At 46.4% G+C, this 22,803-nt stretch overlaps 1 protein-coding gene across 5 annotated transcripts in view; it reads right to left on the reverse strand.

The window, feature by feature from the left end:
* TCOF1 (treacle ribosome biogenesis factor 1) overlaps positions 1-22,803 on the reverse strand; it is a 338,714-nt gene that overhangs the window by 103,602 nt on the left and 212,309 nt on the right. The gene's annotated exons all lie outside the window — the stretch shown is intronic.

A 22,803-nucleotide genomic window follows, 5' to 3' on the forward strand; every position in this document is an offset into this window, starting at 1 on the left:
CCCTGGTAGTTCTGCTGGATTGTCTGATGTGATGTTCCTGGCTGGTTTCCCCCTGCTCCGTTTCCGTGTCGGGGTGCACCTTCTCATTCCTCTGAACTGCAAAGCCCACATGGACCTTGCAGTTTCATTTTCCTTCTTGAGTTGCGCCAGTTTCTTATACACTGGTGCTCCTAACAGGGTTTCTCCATTGAAGGGAGTGTTCAGAATGTTATTCAGGACTTCTGGCTTGAAACCTGAGCTTATCAGCCAGGCATGTCTTCTTTCTGTGACCCCAATCATCAGGAGTCTGCTGGATGTGTCTGCCGCATCCAAGGCTGATTTTAGGCATGAGTTTGCTATATTCTTGCCTTCCTCCACCAGGATTGTTGCCCTCTGTTGGTATTGCTCAGGGAGGTGTTTGAGTAGCTGTCCGACCTCGTCCCAATGCTGGTACGTATGCCTGTTGAGTAGGGCATTAGAGTTGGCAATGCGTCAGTGGGCTCCTGCATTCCTCTCCCTTTTCCTTCCAGTGAAGTCTATCCTCTTACTTTCCTTGTCTGGTGGTGGGCCCGAGTTTGTGGGAACAACGGCCCTCTTTCTGGCTGTTACTGCAATGAAGGAGTCAGCCGTGACGGATCCCTGTATGTATGGTGGATCCTTAGAGGAGTGTTCGTACTTCTTCTCTGTCCTAGGTGTGACAGACCTGCAGCTTGATGGCTCCTTGAATGCTTCCCTTCCCTGGTCCAGGACACTTGGGAGCATGGGGAGGAATTGACTCCTAGTCTGTGTTGGAATCAGTGTCTCTAAGAGGAAGCAGGCTTTTGTTTTTTCTTCCTCCAGTTTCACCCCATATGCTGTTGCCGCATTCCTGATGACCATATGGTTGATGCCAATGTCATCTGGCGGAAAAGGCCTGGAAGGATACATATCTAAGGCCTCATCCGGGCTTTCGGCGTAGAGGTCCTGCCAATCCAGGTCCTGCGCCACCGAGGATGCCGAGCCCAAACTTGTTTGCTAGTCATCCTAGCGTTCTCCCTCGTAATAGTATAGGCCCTCTTCCTCTTGGTGGTTCTTGGGGCTCCCGAGTTTGCGGCGGCTCTTCGGCGTCGAACTCCTCTTCGTCCTCCACCCAGACGATGGTCGTCTGCTTCGACGGGATGGTGAACCTTTTCATCCGTTTGTAGAACTCCCGTTTCCTTTGCAGGATGTTGTCCATTTCGGCCTCAAGCCTTCTCTACTTCCTCTCCATCTTGGCAGCCTGTTCGGTGTCGAGGGTTTCTGAAGATCTTTTCGATGTTGAAGTTGCCTTCGGGTCCTCTTCCTTCGGCGTTGTGCTTAGACGACTGTAGGCGTGGGAGTAGGGACGACCGTGACACCAAGTTGTGGGGTTAAAGATGGCTTTATTTTTATAACCCTGGCAGGCTTAGACATTAACGTCTTTCTGTTCCTAAGAGTAAGTCTCTCACGGGCGAACACGCTGGGGTCCGTGGCGATGGTCTGCTTCTTCCTTTCCTTGGTCGTGGAAGGGGTTGTGGTGGTTAGGTCTCCCCGGTATCTCAGGTAGCAGGTGGGCTCTCCACGTCCTTAGGCTCCGGTGCATGAAAGGAAACCAACAGAAAGGGAGCCGTTAGGGTTCAGGCCTCAATGAGGTTGCACCAAGGGGTCCGGGGTAGGTGAGGGAAACCCAGTGTAACGTGCCTCTTTTATCTACAGTGCTCGGCGTGCGTGTGAGGTAGGGGAAGACTAGGAAGGATTAGGGGTAGGAACGGGAGAGCGGATGGGAAAGGAGCACAACACGGGGTAGACACGAACAGGGTCTATGTACACAATCTACACGCTTTCTCTGCGTCTCCCCAGCCAAGCCGCCCAACGCCGCCGTACCTGTGAAAGCCACACTCCTCCCTCGGGAGCGTGGCACGGCGGTCCGCAGGGTCGTTGGCCTCCTGGCTTCTCTCCGCCTTCCGTCTCTCCGTCTTCTCCGTGATGTTCCTCCGGGTTAGTTTTCTTCACGCGCTTCTCCTTGTCGCCTCCGTCCTCCGTTCCTCCCGCTTCCGCCTTTCTCTCCTCCTCCTCCGGGGTGCTCGCACACCCGACAAACAGGACTTCCCTGCTTTTCTCCAATCCCGTCGCTCTCACGTCACTAGGGGGCGGGTCCTCCTTCTCCTCTGAGTACGCCCAGTTAAAGGAGCCGCTGATGTGGTCATCCTCCGGTTTGCTCCGTCCTTCGTCCCACTGACCTGACTGGAAAGAAGGAGTCGATGGGAGGTCAGCAGTGCGAGGGTTCCACCAGTCGGGTGAGGTAGGCGCCCCCACCTCGTTACAACGACCTAGGCTTGTCTTGGGATTTCTCCAACTGGGGGTCCTTTTCGAAGGATCCGCTGGACTATTTGTCCCTGGATGCAGCTGCGTCTGTCAAATGTTTCGGAGTCAGTGCTCCTTTCGAAGACTTCGACTCTGTTTTTCGAGAGTCTGACTGATGTTCGAGAGTCTGTCGGGGTCGATGTCTCTTACCTCCTTTGTGGTTTTCACATCAGTCTCTACGACCGTGAGTCCTCTGTGACCGTCCTGATTCCCCAGACACGGTCGCTCCGCCTCACGCTGCTCCCTGACCTGATTCCAGATGGGTATCGGTACTGCAAGTCCACTGCCTGCATTGTAGACGCATAAAATATTTATTAATTAGCCTCGTTCGCCAGATCGCTACATATCGCCTTAAAACCTGTAGAATAATACTAATTAGCATATCACCGTAGCGCGAGTCGCCCATAGCGCGCTGCAACGCTCTTGTTATTTGTGCTGCCTTTATTTCACTTTGTGCCTGACTGTCATTATCATAGGGTTTTACAATTAGTGTCCCAACCCTGCATCGCTTTTGGCTGACTGCCATTTTGGTTTGTTTGTGGTTGTTTTGCCTTCCCTCCCCGGCTCTCCACCCCTCCTCCCGCCTCCCAGCTGCTCCTCCCTCGCCCCTCCCCTTCCACTATCCACATATGATAGATGCCTCCGCGCGCAGCGGTGGCGCCCCATGCGCGCCGAAGGTGCGCCAAAGGTAAGCCCGTCTACGCCCGTCCGCGCCTGGACCGCGCCCAGTGCCATACCCCCTGGCTCCCGCAAACCGCACTCCTCCCGCTTAACGTATGACGCTGCCACCCACCTAGCCCTTAACCCCGGACGCACACCACAATGCTTCGAAGCTGCCCCAGGACGTACCCACGGTCCCTTCGCCTGCCACTCCTGCAAGTTCGCCTGCATCAAGACCCACACCAAACACAGCTCCGACTCTAACCACCTGAAGTGCATCCTGCTGAACACCCGCTCGGTCCAAAGACACGCTACTGAACTCTGGGACCTACTCGACACTGCGTCACCGGACATCGCCTTCCTTACAGAAACCTGGATGAACGCCTCATCAGCACCAGACATCGCCATAGCCATCCCGGACGCTTACAAGATCGTCCGAAAAGACCGCACCAACCAAACAGGAGGAGGAGGCATCGCCATCGTCCATAAGAACGCCATCAAAATCATGACCAGCTCCAACGATAACCTTGCAACCGCCGAACACCTCCACTTCCAGATCCACACCGACCCCAGGACCACACTTAGAGGCACCCTCATCTACAGACCACCAGGAACCCGTAAACAATTCAGCGAAGACATCACTGACTTCATCAGCCCACATGCCCTCCCCTCCGAGAACTACATCCTACTGGGAGACTTCAACTTCCACCTAGAAAAGAAAAACGACAGCAACACCACCACCCTTCTGGACAACCTGGCCAATCTCGGACTCAAACAACTTGTTGACACCCCCACCCATGTAGCCGGACATACGCTCGACTCTGTCTTCACCTCCTGCAAACACATCTTCTTTGATCATACCACAGTTCTCCACTGGACGGACCACAGCTGTGTTCACTTCAGCTACAAAACTACCACGACTCACAACCCTCCACAACCTATTCCTCGAAGAAACTGGAACAAAATCACCACCGACCAACTCCTCACATCGCTCAACCAAAACCCTCCCATCCTCTCATCGGACCCAAACGAAGCCGCCACCAAACTCAAACAATGGATCACTCACAGCGCTAACAAATTAGCACCCTTGAAAAACCACCAGACCAAACAAGGTAGCAAAAAGGCCCCCTGGTTCAATGATGACCTTAGGAAATCCAAGAAACTATGCCGTACTCTCGAAAAAACATGGAGAAAAAACCCAACCACTGACAACCTGACCACCTTCAAGGCTGCCACCCGCAAACACCACCAATTGATCCGATCCACCAAGAAATCAGCATTCAAGGATCGTCTCGACAACAATGCCCATAACAGCAAGGAACTTTTCAACATCGTCAAAGAATTTACCAACCCCACTGCAGCCTCAAACGACATTACTCCCTCCCAAGACCTCTGCGACTCGTTATCCTCTTTCTTCTACAACAAAATCGCCGACATACATAACAGCTTTAAGAACATTTCCAAAGTACAGTCCACTCCACCCACCTCCGAATCCGAACCGCTCTCTAACAACCTTAGCACCTGGAACCCAATCACCACTGAAGGCACCATCCGCCTAATGAACTCCATCCATTCAGGTTCGCCAACCGAACCCTGCCCCCACCACATCTTCAACAAAGCAGACTCCATCATCGCACCCCATCTCCGTGATGTCATCAACTGCTCATTCAACTCCGCTACCTTCCCAGAAAGCTGGAAACACGCCGAACTCAGCGCCCTCCTGAAGAAACCCACAGCAGACCCCTCTGAACTCAAGAACTACCGCTCCATTTCCCTCCTCCCATTCCCTGCCAAAGTCATTGAGAAAGCAGTCAATAGCCAGCTCGCCGCCTTCCTTTAATCCAACAACTCCCTCGACTCTTCACAGTCCCGCTTTTGAGCCAAACACAGCACCGAAACCACCCTCATTGCAGCGACAGACGACATCCGAACACTACTGGACAATAGAGAAACAGTTGCCCTCATCCTACTCTTCCTCTCCGCCGCCTTCGACACAGTCTGTCCTAGCACCCTCATACAACGCTTCAGCAACGTCGGAATACAAGGAAAAGCCTTGGACTGGATCATATCGTTCCTCGCCGGGAGAACCCAGAGAGTCAGACTCCCCCCATTCACATCAAAGGCCACCGTAGTCATCTGCGGAGTACCACAAGGATCATCACTCAGTCCCACCCTCTTCAACGTTTACATGAGTCCCCTCGCATCCATCGCGCAACAACACAACCTCAACATCATCTCCTACGCTGACGACACCCAGCTGATCCTCTCCCTAACCAAAGACACTAACACCGCCAAAACCAATCTTCATGAAGGCATGAAAGAAGTAGCCGAATGGATGAAAAACAGCCGCCTAAAACTTAACTCAGACAAAATGGAAGTTATCATACTAGGATCTTCCCCCCTCTGCCTGGGACAACTCATGGTGGCCATCGGCACTGGGCACAGCACCCACACCCACAGACCACACATGCAACCTAGGCTTCATCCTAGACTCCTCCCTCTCGATGACCAGACAAGTTAACGCTGTCTCATCCTCTTGCTTCAACATATTTTGTATGCTAAAAAAAAATCTTCCGTTGGATACCCACCGAAACAAGAAAAACGGTCACCCACGCACTGGTCACTAGCCGACTGGACTATGGAAACACCCTCTACGCAGGAACCACAGCCAAATTACAGAAAAAACTCCAACGCATCCAAAATGCATCAGCCAGACTCATATTGGATATCCCTCGCCAAGCTCACATTACCGGCCACCTGAAAGACCTCCACTGGCTTCCCGTCAACAAGAGAATAACGTTCCGTCTCCTCACCCACGCACACAAGGCCCTCTACAAACTAGGACCCGAATGCCTCAACACACGACTGTCCTTCTACACACCCACCCGCCAACTTAGATCCTCCAATCAAGCGCTCGCCGCAGTTCCGCGCATCCACAAACCCACCATGGGAGGAAGATCCTTCTCCTACATGGCGGCCAAGACCTGGAATTCTATCCCCACTCACCTCCGTCTCACACAGAACCACATTTCCTTCAGAAAGGAACTTAAAACCTGGCTATTCGATAAATAATGCACCCCCTCCCACAAGCGCCTTGATACCCTCTGGGTGAGTAGTGCGCTATACATATTCCTGAACTTGAACTATGTTGTCCTCTTCCCCACTGGAGAGGCCCAAGTCCCGGGCCGACTGAAGTTGACCTTGGCCTTGCATGTTGTAGTTGGCTCTCCTCTGTCTCTCTCTTACCCTGAGTGTCTTCGGGGTAAAAACGGAGCAGGCGATGCAATCCTTGGTCTCGTGGTCGACCGGCAGGTAGAGGTTGCAAACCGGATGCTGGTCCTTCTGCGCGTACTTGTGGTGGAAATTGCGGCAAAATTTGAAAGGCGTTTTGTCATTCCTGCCCTCAGGGGGCCCCCTGTGTGCTCATTCTCCGTTGGACGTCGAAGTTTTCGTGTTCTCCTTTCTCTTAGCCGTCCCAGTTCAGTGGTCTTGCTTGGAGATGTATTCTCTAAATGTTTTTCGTGGTTTATGTCTTTTTCCTCTTTTCTCCAAAAACTCTGAAACTTCATCGTGACGATACAGACCCAACGGCGGAAAAAATAATCTGAAGATGGCGCCCAAAGGTGGGAGCTTCCGCAGGAAGCATGCAGATGTCACAGGAAGGACACCAAAAGGTGGGACGTCAACGCCCACCTGGGCGATGAAAAAACCACCCCTAAAAAACAAAAAAAAAAAGACTACGATTCCGGACCCAACCACTAGACAACGGAATAATGCACAGCATAGTGAATCCAGAAAGATTCACGCTGCAAAAGTGTGACTAGACCGCTTTCTCACTTTCCTGAATCCAGCCTTCTGCTGCATGACATCCGGTAGGGCTTCTGCATGGGTTACAGTTCGGAGTCTGCCCTACTCGAAGTTTCAGAATTCGTAAACAAAAACCTTGATTTTAATTACCCTGTCATTATAATGCTATTTGATCTGTCTTCAGCATTCTATACAGTTTCCAACTAAATCCTACTTGACAGACTTCAGTTAATAGGCATCATAGGTCAGGTGGTTAAAGTCTTGTTTATAATCGTTCACAGGCAGTCTTCCTCCCCCTTTCACCTCCTCCCTTAAATCATTTGTTTGCTGTGTATCTCAGGGTTCTACACTTCGCTCCACCCTTTTTAGGTCTCGCGACCTATCAATGCGCGCATGCGCATTGAGCGGAGCGAGAATTCAAGTGCTCAAAATGCTCGTCAAACCAAGGGCTTTTTGGTGCGGTTTTCTTTGAGTTCACATGAATCACGTGACCAAACAAGCATGCGCATCAGCCTCCCTCCTAATTGCATTTTTTAACGGCCGCCAGCACATCAAAGGGCTTCGCCCAGCGTGCGCTCTGCGGCTTCTCCTCTCCTAATTAATCATGGTTGTCAGGCCGTACTTTCAGTTTCCCGGCCGCTCTTAACGCTTGTTTATTTGCCCTTCTAACTGTTTCCTGTTTTCCACCTCCTCTCCACCGCCCTCAGCATATTTCTTCATCTTTTTCACGCCTTTCTCTGCCCCATCTTATCTTAGTCTTTTCTCTCAACTTTCACCATCTGTTCTTCCTCTCTCTAGCTGGCCGACCATGCTTTCCCCCTTGTCTCACTGTTCCAACACTCGGTCTCTCCATCTCTGTTGATATCCTTCCGTCCTCCTTTCTCACCATCATTTCTCACTCAGTTTCACTCTCTAGCAGTGCAACAGTCTGTGAACTTTAATTCTATGTCCATAAACACAGCGCTGCTCCTGGCACCATCATTCAAGGTCAGCTGTCACATTCTGCTGGGGGGGGTGTTTATATTTGCAATTTGCAGCGGGACGCCTCGGGGAGTTAAACGCTCGCTACTGAGGTATGTGGTGAACTGCAGTCAGATGTTTGAATCACGACTCACTTTCCCGAAGTTTGCACTGGGCAGTAACAACCCTTTTTATTTACAACACTGAGAAATAGCAGAGAAGTGGTATATTGGCCCGGGAGCATCAAAGCTCTTTAGCCGAGCACCAGTTACATTACACAAAGTCATGGCATTTTTAAAGCACGGGGAAATAAAGTGATTTGCCCAGGATCACAGGATGTTGAGCCGTAACCGGTACTCGAACCTGGTTCCCCAGTTCAAAAACTGGCAGGTCCGTCTCTTACGCCACATCTGCTCAGTATTTACTTTAAACGCTAACTTAATAGAACTGTCATTCTAAGATGCTTGGCAAGCCTCACAGGAGGTTGGTTAACATCAGGGAGACTGTGCAGGCCTGCCAAGCCTCTCTGGGGCCCATAAATATCCTCTTTTTGGAGGACACGACATGGCCTCGCCCCATTCGGTAAATGCATTTCTCACACAAAGTACACACTGTCCTCGAGAATGATCCTCTGTATCAGAAGCCACAGTTCATGTGACATCTCATCCCGTTGGCTGCATGCACTCAGACAAGAACGCGGCCCCAATCTACACTCCCTGCTTCACGCTTCCAAGTGCAGATTTTCAGTTTTACGGGAATGCCGAAGCTTACTGGAGTGTCCCTGGAAAAGTAGGGGTGAACTCCCTTTATGTTTATGCCAAGGCATGTCCTCCTACCCAGACCGGTGAGCGCCATGCACACGGAAGTGAGTTTACATTGGTGCAAATGCAAGTCAGGGTTTCTCTAAAATATTTTAGACCTATGCAAAAACCCTCATCTTTATTATTTGGGTTTCCAAAGTCAGTAACTCTGTCCGCTACGCCACGCTTGTTTATTTGCCCTTCTAACTGTTTCCTCTTTTCCACCTCCTCTCCACCGCCCTCAGCATATTTCTGCATCGTTTTCACGCCTTTCTCTGCCCCATCTTATCTTTGTCTTTTCTCTCAACTTTCCCCATCTGTTCTTCCTCTCTCTCAGCTGGCCGACCATGCTTTCCCCCTTCTCTCACTGTTCACTCTCACTGTTTCAACACTCAGTCTCTCCATCTCTGTTGACATCCTTCCATCCTCCTTTCTCACCATCATTTCTCACTCAGTTTCACTCTCTAGCAGTGCAACAGTCTGAACTCTAATTCTACGTCCATAAGCACAGCGCTGCTCCTGACACCATCATTCAAGGTCAGCTGTCACATTCTGCTGGGGGGTGTAGGCTTGCTAGTTTTTTCATCATTAAATATGTTAAATATGTGAATGTTTGCTCAATACTCCAATGTGTAATACAACTACAGAACATAAATCTATTTTGGCTTGCACTTCTGTCAGCTGTATATTTTATAATCGTGCGCCCTCCTCAGATGGGTCTGTAAAAAGGGCCTTTAGTCCTGAATTTTGACCCTTTGGCCTGAATTTATACTATCACAGCTGCAGTTTTTCTACAGAAATTTACCAGTGCTCTGCAGAATGTCAGTGAGGAAAGTCAGATGTGATCATTATAAATTGGTATTCAATGTTGGGTCAGAATTTCATTGTGTTATGTACGGATGTCATGAATGCATTTCACTATTTGATACGCGTGCATCATTCTTATATACTTTTTCGTACAAAATGTAGTAGATTCTATTTACACATCTTTCCGGGTACTCGTAGTGGACAGTTATTCCACATTTTATCATGCTGGGGTGCGATTGATTTCATGCACATCTTTTCTGCAGCTAATACCTCGTTTCTACGAAGTTCAGTCCGGAAATGTGCATTTTGATAATTAGTGGGTTGGGTTGTCATTGTGATATGATTGTTAAAGTGGTGTAACAAACTGTGGAGAGGAGTCCCTTGCACTCCCAAATCTGCAAAAGGCTGATCTAAATTTTAGACTCCTTAAATGGTAGGGCTCCATTGCACCCCAGAAGCTTGACCGTCCTCACTCTACCACTCTACTGCCCTTACTACCACAATACCGCCCTCACTCTACTGCCCTCACTACCACAATACCGCCCTCACTCTACTGCCCTCACTACCACAATACCGCCCTCACTCTACTGCCCTCACTACCACAATACCGCCCTCACTCTACTGCCCTCACTACCACAATACCGCCCTCACTCTACTGCCCTCACTACCACAATACCGCCCTCACTCTACTGCCCTCACTACCACAATACCGCCCTCACTCTACTGCCCTCACTACCACAATACCGCCCTCACTCTACTGCCCTCACTACCACAATACCGCCCTCACTCTACCGCCCTCCCTCTACCACTCTACCGCCCTCCCTCTACCGCCCTCCCTCTACCCCTCTACCGCCCTCCCTCTACCCCTCTACCGCCCTCCCTCTACCCCTCTACCGCCCTGCCTCTACCCCTCTACCGCCCTGCCTCTACCCCTCTACCGCCCTCCCTCTACCCCTCTACCGCCCTCCCTCTACCCCTCTACCCCCCTCCCTCTACCCCTCTACCGCCCTCCCTCTACCCCTCTACCGCCCTCCCTCTACCCCTCTACCGCCCTCCCTCTACCCCCCTCCCTCTACCCCCCTCCCTCTACCGCCCTCCCTCTACCGCCCTCCCTCTACCGCCCTCCCTCTACCGCCCTCCCTCTACCGCCCTCCCTCTACCGCCCTCCCTCTACCGCCCTCCCTCTACCGCCCTCCCTCTACCGCCCTCCCTCTACCGCCCTCCCTCTACCGCCCTCCCTCTACCGCCCTCCCTCTATCTATCACACTCACTCTATCTATTGAATCACCACAGCATCACTCAGGGGCACCACAGCATCACTCAGGGGCACCACAGCATCACTCAGGGGCACCACAGCATCACTATGCGCTACAACAGCACCACTAAACACCACAGCATCACTCGTTGCCACCACAACATCACTCAGCGCCACCACAGCATCAATCTGTGCAACCATTCAACAACAACTGGTTCAAATATGTTCTGTCAATGTTTCAAGCTTTATTACAAAATGTCATAAAAAGAGGTTACATTTTTTCACTTCTGTTCTTGGATTTTCGTCACAATAAAATACACTGAACATAATCTTCACAAAAGTTATTTACAAAAGTTTAAGCTATTGCCATTATAAATTACAATACCTTTTATTTAAGTATTAATTATAAAAAAAATTAAAAGCCATTGTTATTTGTAATATCAATACATCTAAGTCACGTAAATACAACACATATTGCATTACAAATGCTATAGGTGTCACATTTGTAAAAGTTAAAACTATTGGCATTGTAAATGACAAAGCTATTAATTTTGCTATTTTCAAAACAAACACATGAATACAAAATTTGTCATTTACAATACCAATAGGTCAAACTTTCCTAATGCGAGACCTATTGGCAACACCAGTGCTTGTTAATATCTATTTTGAACCACTGGAGAAACTTGTGGGGGCATGGGGCATGGGGCATCAAGTGGTCTCCAATACGGATGAGACTCACCTCCTCCTTATCTTTCAGGAGAACTTGACTGTAAAGTTGAGTTCTTTTAAACTGAGTGTAAGAAGCTGGCTCTGTATTTGGTATGCCACTAGGTTGTTATACCATGCACAGAGTCCAGAGATTCACCAGAAGTGTTCAGGGTTCAATGGAAAGCCAAGATTCTCTTTAAGTGGTAGTGTGGTCAAGCAGCTTTAGGCCTTGCACAGAGAATAAGACATTTACTGCACACACATGACCAATAACTGACAAAACTAAAAAAGGAGATCGACACCAAATTTATAAAAATAAACTAGGTTTTATTTTAAGACAACGATCTTCGCAATAAGGGAAGTACGTTTTTAAATAAAAATACTTTTTACTTTCAAAAGTCAACTCTGAACAGTTCAATATTATCCTATAGAGTGAAACAATGACATGGTTATAGAGGTAAGTATGCAACTTACAGTTCTAGTCTTCTGGACCAAAGGTCAGCAAGGGGCAGGTGAGAACCAAAACTTCACCACCAGCAGCATAGGGGCGGCTGGGTGCAGACATCAAAATCAGAGTTCGGCTCAATGCATTTCAATAGAGACTGAGGGTGTTCGAAGTCCCACTGATTGCATGTAGGTAAATCGGTTGTAGGGGCCAAGCTTTCGGGGTTAGAGCAAGAATGGAGAGAGAGAGGGAGGGGGGGGGTGGGGGGGGGGGGGGGGGGCGAACGGCCACAAAGCAGCACCAAACATACACAACCAGTGGCACAGGGGTGGTCGGGTTCAGAGTGCAAATTCAGAGTCAGACGCCCAATGATTTTCAATGGAAAAACTCAGTTGGATAGAAAAAGGCTGCAGACATCACACTGAGGTTGCAGGAGGAAGACCAATGACAGCAGAGGGTAGAAGAGATGTAGGGGGTAATAGAGGCACCATCAATTCAGCTCACCAGCAGCTTCGGGTGCAAGGGTGCCTTTAGACGTCAGATTCTTCCTACCAGAGCCAGTCGTGGTCAGGGAGAGCCTCTGGGTGCAGGCTGCAAGTGTCGTCCTGGAGCCCAGGAGGGGGTCAGGCAATGCTGGACTTGAATTAAGATCTCTGGGGAACCTGTTCTGGGTCGCTGGACCACCTGCATAGGGGTCGTAGGTGTCTGGTGCACAGTAGTCAGGACTCGCAGATCCAGAGATCCTAGCATTGGATTCTTGGGACCAGGACCGCTTTCCTATGGAGTTCTGGTCTTTCTCAAAGTTCAGACAAAAATGCTCGGGTTTCTGGAAAGCGCTGGCTGAAAGACAGGCGGGGTCTTCTTGCAGGGTCTTTGAAGCTGGAGACAGGCTGGTAGGGCAGGGGCTAAGCAGTAGTTGTCTTCAGGCTTCGCTGCACAGTGTCTTCATAGTTCTTCTTAGGTTGCAGGTAACTAACTTCCAGGTCTGGGGGAGCCACCTAAATACAAAATATTGGGGTGTTTTTAGGAGTAGCAGGTAGGGCCAACAGGGACTGAAAGATTCTTCACTTCGCCTCCTCGACCTTACGAGTGGAATTGGCAGAGATGTGCACATTTCCTATTCTAAGTTTTCCCGCAAAAGTGAGGGGTGTAAACCGGGAGATGCCATTTGCTGCTAGGTTATAAGTAAATTCAAGTTCCATTAGGAAATGATCATCTGAATTGGAGAAAACAGGTCTGTGAAACCTTTTTTAAAAAGTCACTAATGTCTTCAATTAAGGACGCTGACTTGGGAGACACAGGAGGGCTGATAAGGCTCCGATGTTCCCCTTAAATGGGCCCGCTACACAACCGTGCAGGGTCAGGGAAAGTGCTGTCTGTAGAATATTACATATTTTAGCTTTTCAAGTGGCCCACACCATGTTCAGAACAACAAGACTCACTGAAACAGATGCTGGAGGACACAGATCAACAGGCAATGGGCTTTGGTTCGAGAAGCAAAAGGATTCATCCTAGGCAAACGACATCCTGAAGGCCCTATGGCTAGCACTGCCACTCCCATATGGCACGGTGATGTCTAATTAGCCTGATGTTGAGTGAGTAGGCCAGATGGTTGGTTACCAGTCAAAGCCCATGCTGATGCCCCCAACCCCAGGGTCTCAGCACTACTCCGGAGAGACAGTGAGACCATAAAACCCTGCTTCTCTCTGCTACTTGGCCTATCATCACGGTCAAACTGGCAGTCACAATCTAGACACACTGACTATGAAGGGACTGCATAACAGCCCTGCATTCAAACAGATTTAAATGAAATCTCTGCTCCTCTGATTTCCAGTTCCTCCATATGCACGACCCACCCACAAGTGAATGCGTCCACCACCACAGTGGCTACAGCCGAAAGGGAACAGGAGGACTTCCCGTGAGAAAGGTTCTCCTCTGTCACCCACCAGGATATACCCTGCACACAACAATTAGACTTAACATACCATGAGCATAACTCCACTGCATTGTCCTTGCAGATCACAATGGAATCAACAAGATCGTCCTTGTGTTGGAACCACTGCCAGTGGAGGCAACACTGAAGGGCGCTCATGTGCCAGTGTGCATGCATGATCAGGAGGGTGCAAGAAGCCAGCAGAATGAGCAAGCACAGAACAGTTGGTAAAGGAATCCAAGCTCCTGTCTAACACATTGGAATCATATTCAGAATGTCTAGGATTCTCTGTGGTTACGGGATGGCTCAGGGCAATGTGCTTTGCTATACTGCCCCTTTCAACAGGAGGCATGGAGAGGACTCCAGGTGAGAATTGACCACGCTGATAGAAAACCTTTAACATGAACAACAAGCATATGGTCAACTGTAGGAGATTGAAATAGTGGATATAGCCTGCACACCTAATCCATTGAATCCAATAATCCATATGTAAACTGGAATCTGTGGTGTGCTACCTTGAGACCTGACCTGCACCGGTCAGGTTAACAAACTCTGAAACGATGTGTACAGTTCCTGTCTCACACATCAAGGTACAAAACACATGCCCCTTAGGTTCAACAATAAAGTACATTTCTTAAAACTAATTGTTTCATACAATTTTATGACTCATTCCAATGTTTATCTCTGTTATTCGCAACACTTATTTTCGAATATTGAAACTCCGTCATCAATACATAGATCGGCTATGGCCTCCGCCATAAACTTCAATGACTCAAGATGCAAAAGTCAGCCAGAAAGGAAGAAATTGAAACTGGTAGTGAGTGGAACCCACCACAAATTGCAGATAGTTCAAGTGTGACTGCAGGATCAGTGTATGAAAATACACAACCTGCCAGTTGAGGGACACCATCTGTGTTCTGTGTCCAGCATAAGAAGCACCTGAGCCAGGGACAGCATTTCCTTATGCAGATGAAAGATCGGGAGCTTGAGCTTCAGTATGTGAAGAATACTACCACCCTTCTTGGTGTGAGAAGTTGGCCTGGCATATGCTGTCCACTATTCTAGTGGGCACCTTGCACCAGTCCAAACAACCCTTATTGATGGTAGGTTTAAAGACAACCTATATAGAAAGCTATCCTAGTAGTAGCTGTGAAGAGCAGCCTTCAGGCCAAGTCTTGAAGGAATGTAAAGCAGCATGCTTTACTAGTCTATATTCTCATGAATGACCAAATGAAAGGTGAACCACACCACTATATATATATATACATATATATATATATATATATATATATATATATATATATATATATATATATATATATATATATATATATATATATATATATATATATATATAGTTATGAATTAGCATTTAAAAAACCTATTAAATTCACTGAAAAAACCATAGGTTTCACACCAGTTATAGTTAACTGGAAATTTTACTGTCATAAAACTATTGAAATTCCACGTTATAGTTAGTTGGACTCAGTATAACTTGCGCGCGTCACATATTACATCACTCATGACATGGTCGAACTCAAATCGCAAAAAAAAAAATTTTTTTGCCCCGCGGGGCCCTTTTATGGCCCCCACATCAAACATAGAGGGTCAGAGGGTGGTCTACTCTGCCCCCTTATGGTCATTTCCCCCTTTGTTTTTGCCACCTCTTGTGCCTCGATTTTACCAAGACACAAGATGGCGGCCGCTCTGGACTGTTTCGAATGTTTACAGACACCCGAGAGCCAATCAGCTTTCCGTGCGCAAGTCGCGTGGTGCGCCTGGTGCGCTCCCCGGCGAGCGTACCGGGCGCGCTTATAGATATATATATTTTTTAAAACCTAAATTACTCAAAAACCACTGGAGCACATATCTTGAGACATAGCAAAGGCACATTGGGCTACCAGTCCCTACAATTTTGCCAAGTTTGGTGGAAATCTATTCAGCCGTTCGGGCTAAAAGTGAGTTTGACCGCCCTATGGAAATTAACATGGGGAAAACACGTTTCGGGACCCCCCTTTTATCTCGGCCCCCGCTTCACGAATCCCCCCCAAACTTTAAGGGAAGGACCGGAGGTCGACGAGGCAAATTTGAGTAAATTTTCAGGCAGTGCATGTGAGAGTTGGAATATATTAATGACTATACATGAGAGCCTGTGATTGCGTAAGTGACTGTATAGATCAATGTGTACTTGTATTAGTGATTGTAAAAGAGAGTAAGTATGTGTTTTTATATGTTTGAATAATTGAGGTTATGTGTGTATAACTGTATAGATGAGGAAATGGGAGTGTGATTGATTCTTTGCATGACTGACTAGGTGTGTGAGTAACTCCATCGATAAGTGGCAGTGTGTTTAGTATCTCGGTAGGTGTATGAGTGAATATGATAGTGTTGTATTGATGAGTGACTGTATGTATGAGTGATTATATGGGTGAATGTGTGTGTAGACCTAGGAATCAGTGAGTGCGTATGTAGTAACTGGTATGTCAATGGTTTCTGGAATGGTAGTCTATATTTAACACTGGATATATCAAAAGTTAGATTAGAGTGTGAGGAGGTGCATCGTATTATCACAAGAATTATGTCATCAGTGATGCCATCAGTGATGCCATCAGTGATGCCATCAGTGATGCCATCAGTGATGCCATCAGGGATGCCATCAGGGATGTCACTGACCATGTCATGAATGATGTAATATGAGACATCAGCAGTGGATTGCGGGCGCGCGAGTTATAGGGAGTCCAACTAACTATAACGGGGGAATTTCAATGGTTTTGTAGGAGTAAAATGTTCAGCTAAATATAACTGGTGTGAAACCTATGTTTTTTTCAGTGAATTTCAAAGGTTTTTTAAAAGCCAATTCCTTACTATATCGAGTTTGTAACCTACGATTTTTAAAGTGATTATTTTTTTTTAGTAGCTGATTTTTATAACTTAATTATTATTATTTTTTTTCTAAAATTAATTTTTCAATTTATTTTTCTTGTAGGTTTTTTTTTCTCATAATTTTGTCTCTGAGCGCTCAGGGTGCGCGCACTGGTGAGCTTACCCGAGAGCGCAGCGAGAGCGCTATTCCAGCGTGCGAGAAAAAACAAAGTATGTATTTAAAGTAAAAAATAATGCAAGACATTTAGTGGCATACTTATAAAAGTACTATTTTTGATTTTAAATACCCGTATTTTAACTTTAAACATATTTCCGAAAAGCTAGCAAAACGTCATTTAGGCGCGCCGCGTAAGCGCTTCCGGAAGCGCCTACGTTCGTGCCGTGTAAGGGGCCCCCTGAAGCGCATACGTTCGTGCAGCGTAAGGGCCCCCGGAAGCGCTCCGGTGCGCGCAGCGTAAGCGCGTCAAGTCATGTGACATTAATATAACACTTTTCATTGGTTCTTTACAGCTTTTTTTTTTTACAACTAATGAAAACCCCACCCATTTCCTTCACTACCTCTTTCACTTTGGAGAGAGCAAGACCTGTTCCCCGTTTCTCTTCATTACTTTAGAAAGAATGGCTGCAAGACCACCTAGCAGCAGTGAGGACTCGGATGGGTTAATCAGGAAGAAACTCCTCAGCCAAAGGTGAAGGAGCACTTTATCTGGAAATTTTTTACTATTCCACCAGGAGAGAAAAAGGTTAATGCTCCAAAAGTGGAGTGCAAAATTTGCCAAAAACTGTTCTTTCATGGGGTGACCCTAGAAGAAAATATAGTTTTGGCAACTCAACAATGATCAGGCATGTTCAAAGGAGGCACCCCCAGAACTATGCCCGGGAGAGTGTCAGAGACCTGGCACGTAATCCCCCAAGAGATGGCGCCTCAACTTCCACCGGAGGACAAACATCATCGGGGAGAGGAAGATCAGTGGAGCGGATTCCCAACATTCAACCTGTTTTCAGCTACATCAACATTCGTTGTAAGCAGTGTAATGAACTGCTTTGTGTTGGAGAGCAGAGTATCCTCCTGATTGTTCGCAAAAGGGAAGAACACCGCTGCCCTCCCCAGCCCTAATTTTTCCCCTTTTTTTGCTCCTGTTGAGCAGTTTGGCATTCCCTATTTTTGCTTTTGTTCTGATAAAAATACCAAAAAAAATTTACAACGTTCGGAAAAAGAAAAAAAAAAAAAAAAAGAAGAAAAAAACCAGTTCTTTTTAGAACTACCTCCAATTCTCCAAAAAGAGCTATATTCTTTATATATTGTGAAGGAGTGAGTGAAGTGGTGAGCTCAGGGTGCGCGTACCGGTGAGCGTACATGGGAATGCACCCAGCGCTTACCCCGCAAAAATTGCACAAAAAAAAGTGTTTTACTCTTCAGGGTCCTTCTAGGCCCCCCTCAGAAAACCTAGGGGGTCAGAGGGTGTGTACCCTGCCCCCTTTTAAACATTTCCCCATTTTTATTTTCACCTCTTGTGTCTCGATTCTACCGAGACACAAGATGGCGGACTCTCCGGACTATTTAGAATGTTGACAGGCATCCGACAGCCAATCAGCTTTCCGTTTGCGCGCTCCCGTAGCGCGCCGGGTGCGCTCCCCGGTACGCGTACCGCTGAGCGCTCGGAGCGCGCCTATAGATATTTATGTGTTTTTGAAGTTAATTTTAAAAAAAAAACCACCAGAGCAAATTTCACCAAATATAGCAAAGGCACATCTGCGTACCAGTCCCTACAATTTTGCAAAGTGTGACGCAATTCCGTTCAGCCGTTCGGGCTGTAGCCGTGTCTGAACGTCCTATGGAAAATTGCATGGGGAAAATAGGTTTTGGGAAACCCCTTTTTTCTCAGCCCCCACTTCACAAATCCCCCCGAAACTTTCAGGGTTCAGGGAAGGAGCGGGCCAAAATTTTGGAAAATTACACGCGAATTCCTCAACTGGCGCCAAAGTTATTCCCAATAGAATGTTGCGGATTTCCTATGGTAGCTATGTCCTAACTATAACTACCTACTGGCAACCGGCAGTAGGATATATAGATATATAGATATATATATATATATATATATATAGATATATATATATATATATAGATATATATATATATATATAGATATATATATATATATATATATAGATATATATATATATATATATATATATATATATATATCTTTGCACTTCCTTAGAAAGGATATGGGCGCACTCCTTTTGATTTTCCACAATTTTCGTTTATTTTCAAATTGTTAAGGCAAATGAAAGCATTCGATCTACGCGTTTCGATGCTCCTGGCATCTTGCTCACGATCAACTTCCTGCCATTTTTTCACAATATTTAAGGCATTCAATTAGATGCTACATCATTTCCTGAGCCTAACTGCTAAGCATTGTGGTTAATGTAGTTTTTAAATAAAATTCAACTTAAGTTGTACATCTTATCAAATTATACATTGGAAAATAATTACACCTTATTTTCAATATTTTTGCGGTTTTCAATTGTCCATCAGTTTTTTAATCCTTGGGTTTTATGTTTTTCACCTTCGTTTCCTCCTTTTTGGATCCCTCCAGTGGGATTTGTTAGTTAGTGCAAGTTCGATTTCAATCCCTTCAGTGGGAATCGTGATATTTACATTGTTTTGACCACCTTCGATCTCACCAGTATTACATAGTTTTAGTATTCAGTGTCCATTTACCAATGTTTTATTGATGTTACTGCAGCATTCATTAAAATACATTCATCATGTTCTTGTTCACAAGTGAATATATAACTTCAGATTGATTCAGGCCGTATGGATTTAAAGTTCTGAAATGTATTATATGTCGTGATTCTTTTTGTCTTAGGGTCTTTTCTCGGTCCCCTCCTCGAATGTGTTTAGGTATTTTCTCAATTCCAAAGAATTTCAGTTTCAGCCAGTCCCCATTGTGTGCCTGTTCCATATGTTTTGCCACCGCGTTTGCTCGATCTTTATGAGTGGTGGCTCTGGCGTGTTCCATGATGCGCTTTTTTAGTTCACCCTTTGTGCTACCCACATACATGAGCGGGCATGGGCATTCTATGCCATAGATGGTGAATTCGGTTTTGCAGGTGATTAATTGGCGTATCTGCCAGGTTTTATTGTTTGGCATCTTGACTTCTTTAGTTTGTTTTGCGATCTGGCACATTTTACATCCGTAACATTTGATAAAACCCGTGGTTTTTAGCCAATCCTTATTGTCATTTTTGGTTTTACAGTGGCTGTGGATGAGATGGTCTTTCAAATTTGGCGCTCTTCTGTAGGTTACCGTTGGATGTTTTCCTACTATCTTGCCTACTGTTTTATCCAGATGTAATATTCGCCAATTTTTTTTCAGGATGTTTACCACCGTTTTGCTGCCTTCAGAGAAATCTGTGATTAATCTGATTGGTTCTTGCTCTCCTTTATTTTTAATTTGTTTGTTTAGGCATTCCCCTCTGGGTTTCGCATTTGCCCTCATCCAGCATTGTTCAATAATCCCCCGATTGTATTTGCGGTTTTTGAATCTTCTTTTTGTCTCCTCGCTATGCTTTTGCCATTCATTTTCCTCACAGCATATCCGTTTTATTCGGAGAAATTCCCCGTAGGGGATGCTGGATATCAATGAACTTTGATGGAAACTTGTTGCCTCCAAGGTGGCGTTTGTTGCAGTCGATTTTCTGTGCAAAGTTGTTTGAATTTGATTGTCCTTGATATATATATACGTGTCCAGGAAGGTTATCTTTTGGTTGCTAATTTCGTAAATTAGATTTATTCCTGGCATACCCCATTGATGATGGTGTGATATTCCTTAAAGTCTTCTGGGGATCCGTCCCAGATGATTAGCAAGTCATCGATTAATCTTATCCAGCACAGCTGCCATTCTTCATCATAGGACAAACCTCACTCTCCAAAACCTCAGTTTGATAGAGAGCGGGTCTACACCTGGAGTCAGGTAGGCACTTCTAATTCAGAATGGATCACAATGTGTGTTAAAAAACAATGTGGCATCCTAAAACATTTTATGCGCTAGACAGAGAAGCGTTGGGAGGGATACATCACATATCTCTATAAATTGCAAACTTCTTGGGGAGCGTATTTTCTGTACATATGCTGTGTCGGGAGGCCAGCTCACCCTTGAGACCCCGGAGCCTCTAGTTCCCTCCCCAGGGTACCTTACGGGAGAGTGTGTTTATATATGGTTGTGGAAAAGGACTGGACCACTCAGCTCTTCAGAGAGGGCCGACCAGACGGAAAGGCCAGATCCCCAAGGACAGGCACATAGCACCTCGCTACTGTAGCACTGTAGCACTTACTGAAAGGCAATGAAGTGTGCTTCGCCCAAGGCTCCTTAACTGCCTCTAGGAGGGCATCACTAAAAGTAAAGGCGCGCTGATATTGCAGCCGACTACAGGACTTTTATATTTGGTCTGTGCTCAACCAAAGGGAGAAGCAGTTCAAGAGTCACACGCCACCATGAGGACACCATGGAAGGAAGCCATCTTCATTGGAGTAGACCTTGAGAGTAGAGTAGTAATAATGATGGGGGATTTATCTAGCCTACTGGCATTCTTGCGAACCAGATCTGCTGTGTCAGAGAGAAGGGCATGAATGGATCACCCTCTTCCTCTCTATGCTCCTCTGCAGGAAGACCAAGATCGGAGACCATCCTAAAAGCATTGTGTGATATTCCAAAATTGCTGCTGGGGACAAGCAGATTCTCGCTACACTGTCTTCTTCAAGCAGGCACTGTGCCTTTGTCTTGGATCTCAGACACTTGACTGGAATTATAAGGGGCCCTTAAGGCATTCTGGTGAGGAGGAATTGACCATGCCAGAATCAACAACAGCCCTGGTGTTGGAATGAATTCTACGGCATCAGAAAGGATCCAAATGACACAGCAGGGACATTTGGCATCAGGGGTTCGTCTGCAGGCGAGCTGCCACACACTGCCCTACATGCTCTCAATGGTCCAATTGCGCCTATAACAGAGAAAAGCTAGTGTCAATACAGCCATTGGCACTGCGTTAGGCAGAGTCTGGGTCAACACTGGTATTGTGGCACCAGCAAGACCCCTAAGACACCATCAACTCTATATCGGCAGGACTCGTGAGCCAGGGCTATGGTCATGACTTTCCGATGGATTCTAAAGGCCTCCTTGGGAAAGCAGAGTGCTGCTTTTCTTTTGTGTCTTCACTTATCCTACCAAAATTTATAAGAGGAGTGGGATGGTAAAACGGATCTCATATTGATCCTAGATCTTGGTCACCTGTAGCTTTATTGACACAGACAGTCGTGTGGGTCTGAGATAGACATCTGTTCATTGCACCTGCAAAAGGGATTAATGGAATTTTTTGGGACATATAACACATCTAGAGACTGCATTTAGGAGAGTCTCAGAATAGATGGAAAGTTAGTTATTCAAGCATTCGGCTCTGGTAGTTTGTAAGAAGTGTGTGTACATTTAAAGTTTGGTATTTAGCCTATGAGACACTTTATGTATTATTGTCTTATCTCTCACATCACAGCGTAATTGACCCTGCAAGCTGGGTGACCTTGCTGGTTCCTAAGAGAATTGATTTTTAATAACAGACACCAGCATTACTGGTTTTACTATCTCCTTGATGACTGGAAGGTTATAGTACAGTGCGATACATGTGGATCCTAGTCTGGATTAAGAGTTTTTGATAGCGAGGTGACTGTTACACAGAGCACAGACTGATTTCTAGTTTCTACTCTTTTGCACATACCATTTTTTTTCTAATGATGGTTATTTTTTTCTATGGTATTTTAGTATTTGACTGAGTTGGATCTGAGTCTACAAAAACAGACTATTGCTTTTAATACATACTTACCTCTCAAAAAAGGCCTTTTGTTAAAATTGTTTTCATGCAATTAATGATGTATACTCATTGCAGTTATGATTTGTTTGGAGATTACCCGGAAGGGTGTTTTTTCACTCGAAATGCATTGGTATTTGTATTATCCATGCACGGCACTTGCGATTGACATTGGAGAGTCAAAGAACGGTTTTTGAGAATTCCATAATTGGATTGAAAAGACATAGTTGAAGCAACGGAGTGATGGTGTCAAGCTAATTCAATGGGATAATGTGATGTATTGTTTCTTATTTTGTTAAAAATGTGTGTTTTAAGTATATGAATACATTAGACAGAGTTG

The sequence above is a fragment of the Lissotriton vulgaris genome, chromosome 7 (assembly GCF_964263255.1).
Source record: "Lissotriton vulgaris chromosome 7, aLisVul1.2, whole genome shotgun sequence".
Taxonomy (NCBI): domain Eukaryota; kingdom Metazoa; phylum Chordata; class Amphibia; order Caudata; family Salamandridae; genus Lissotriton; species Lissotriton vulgaris.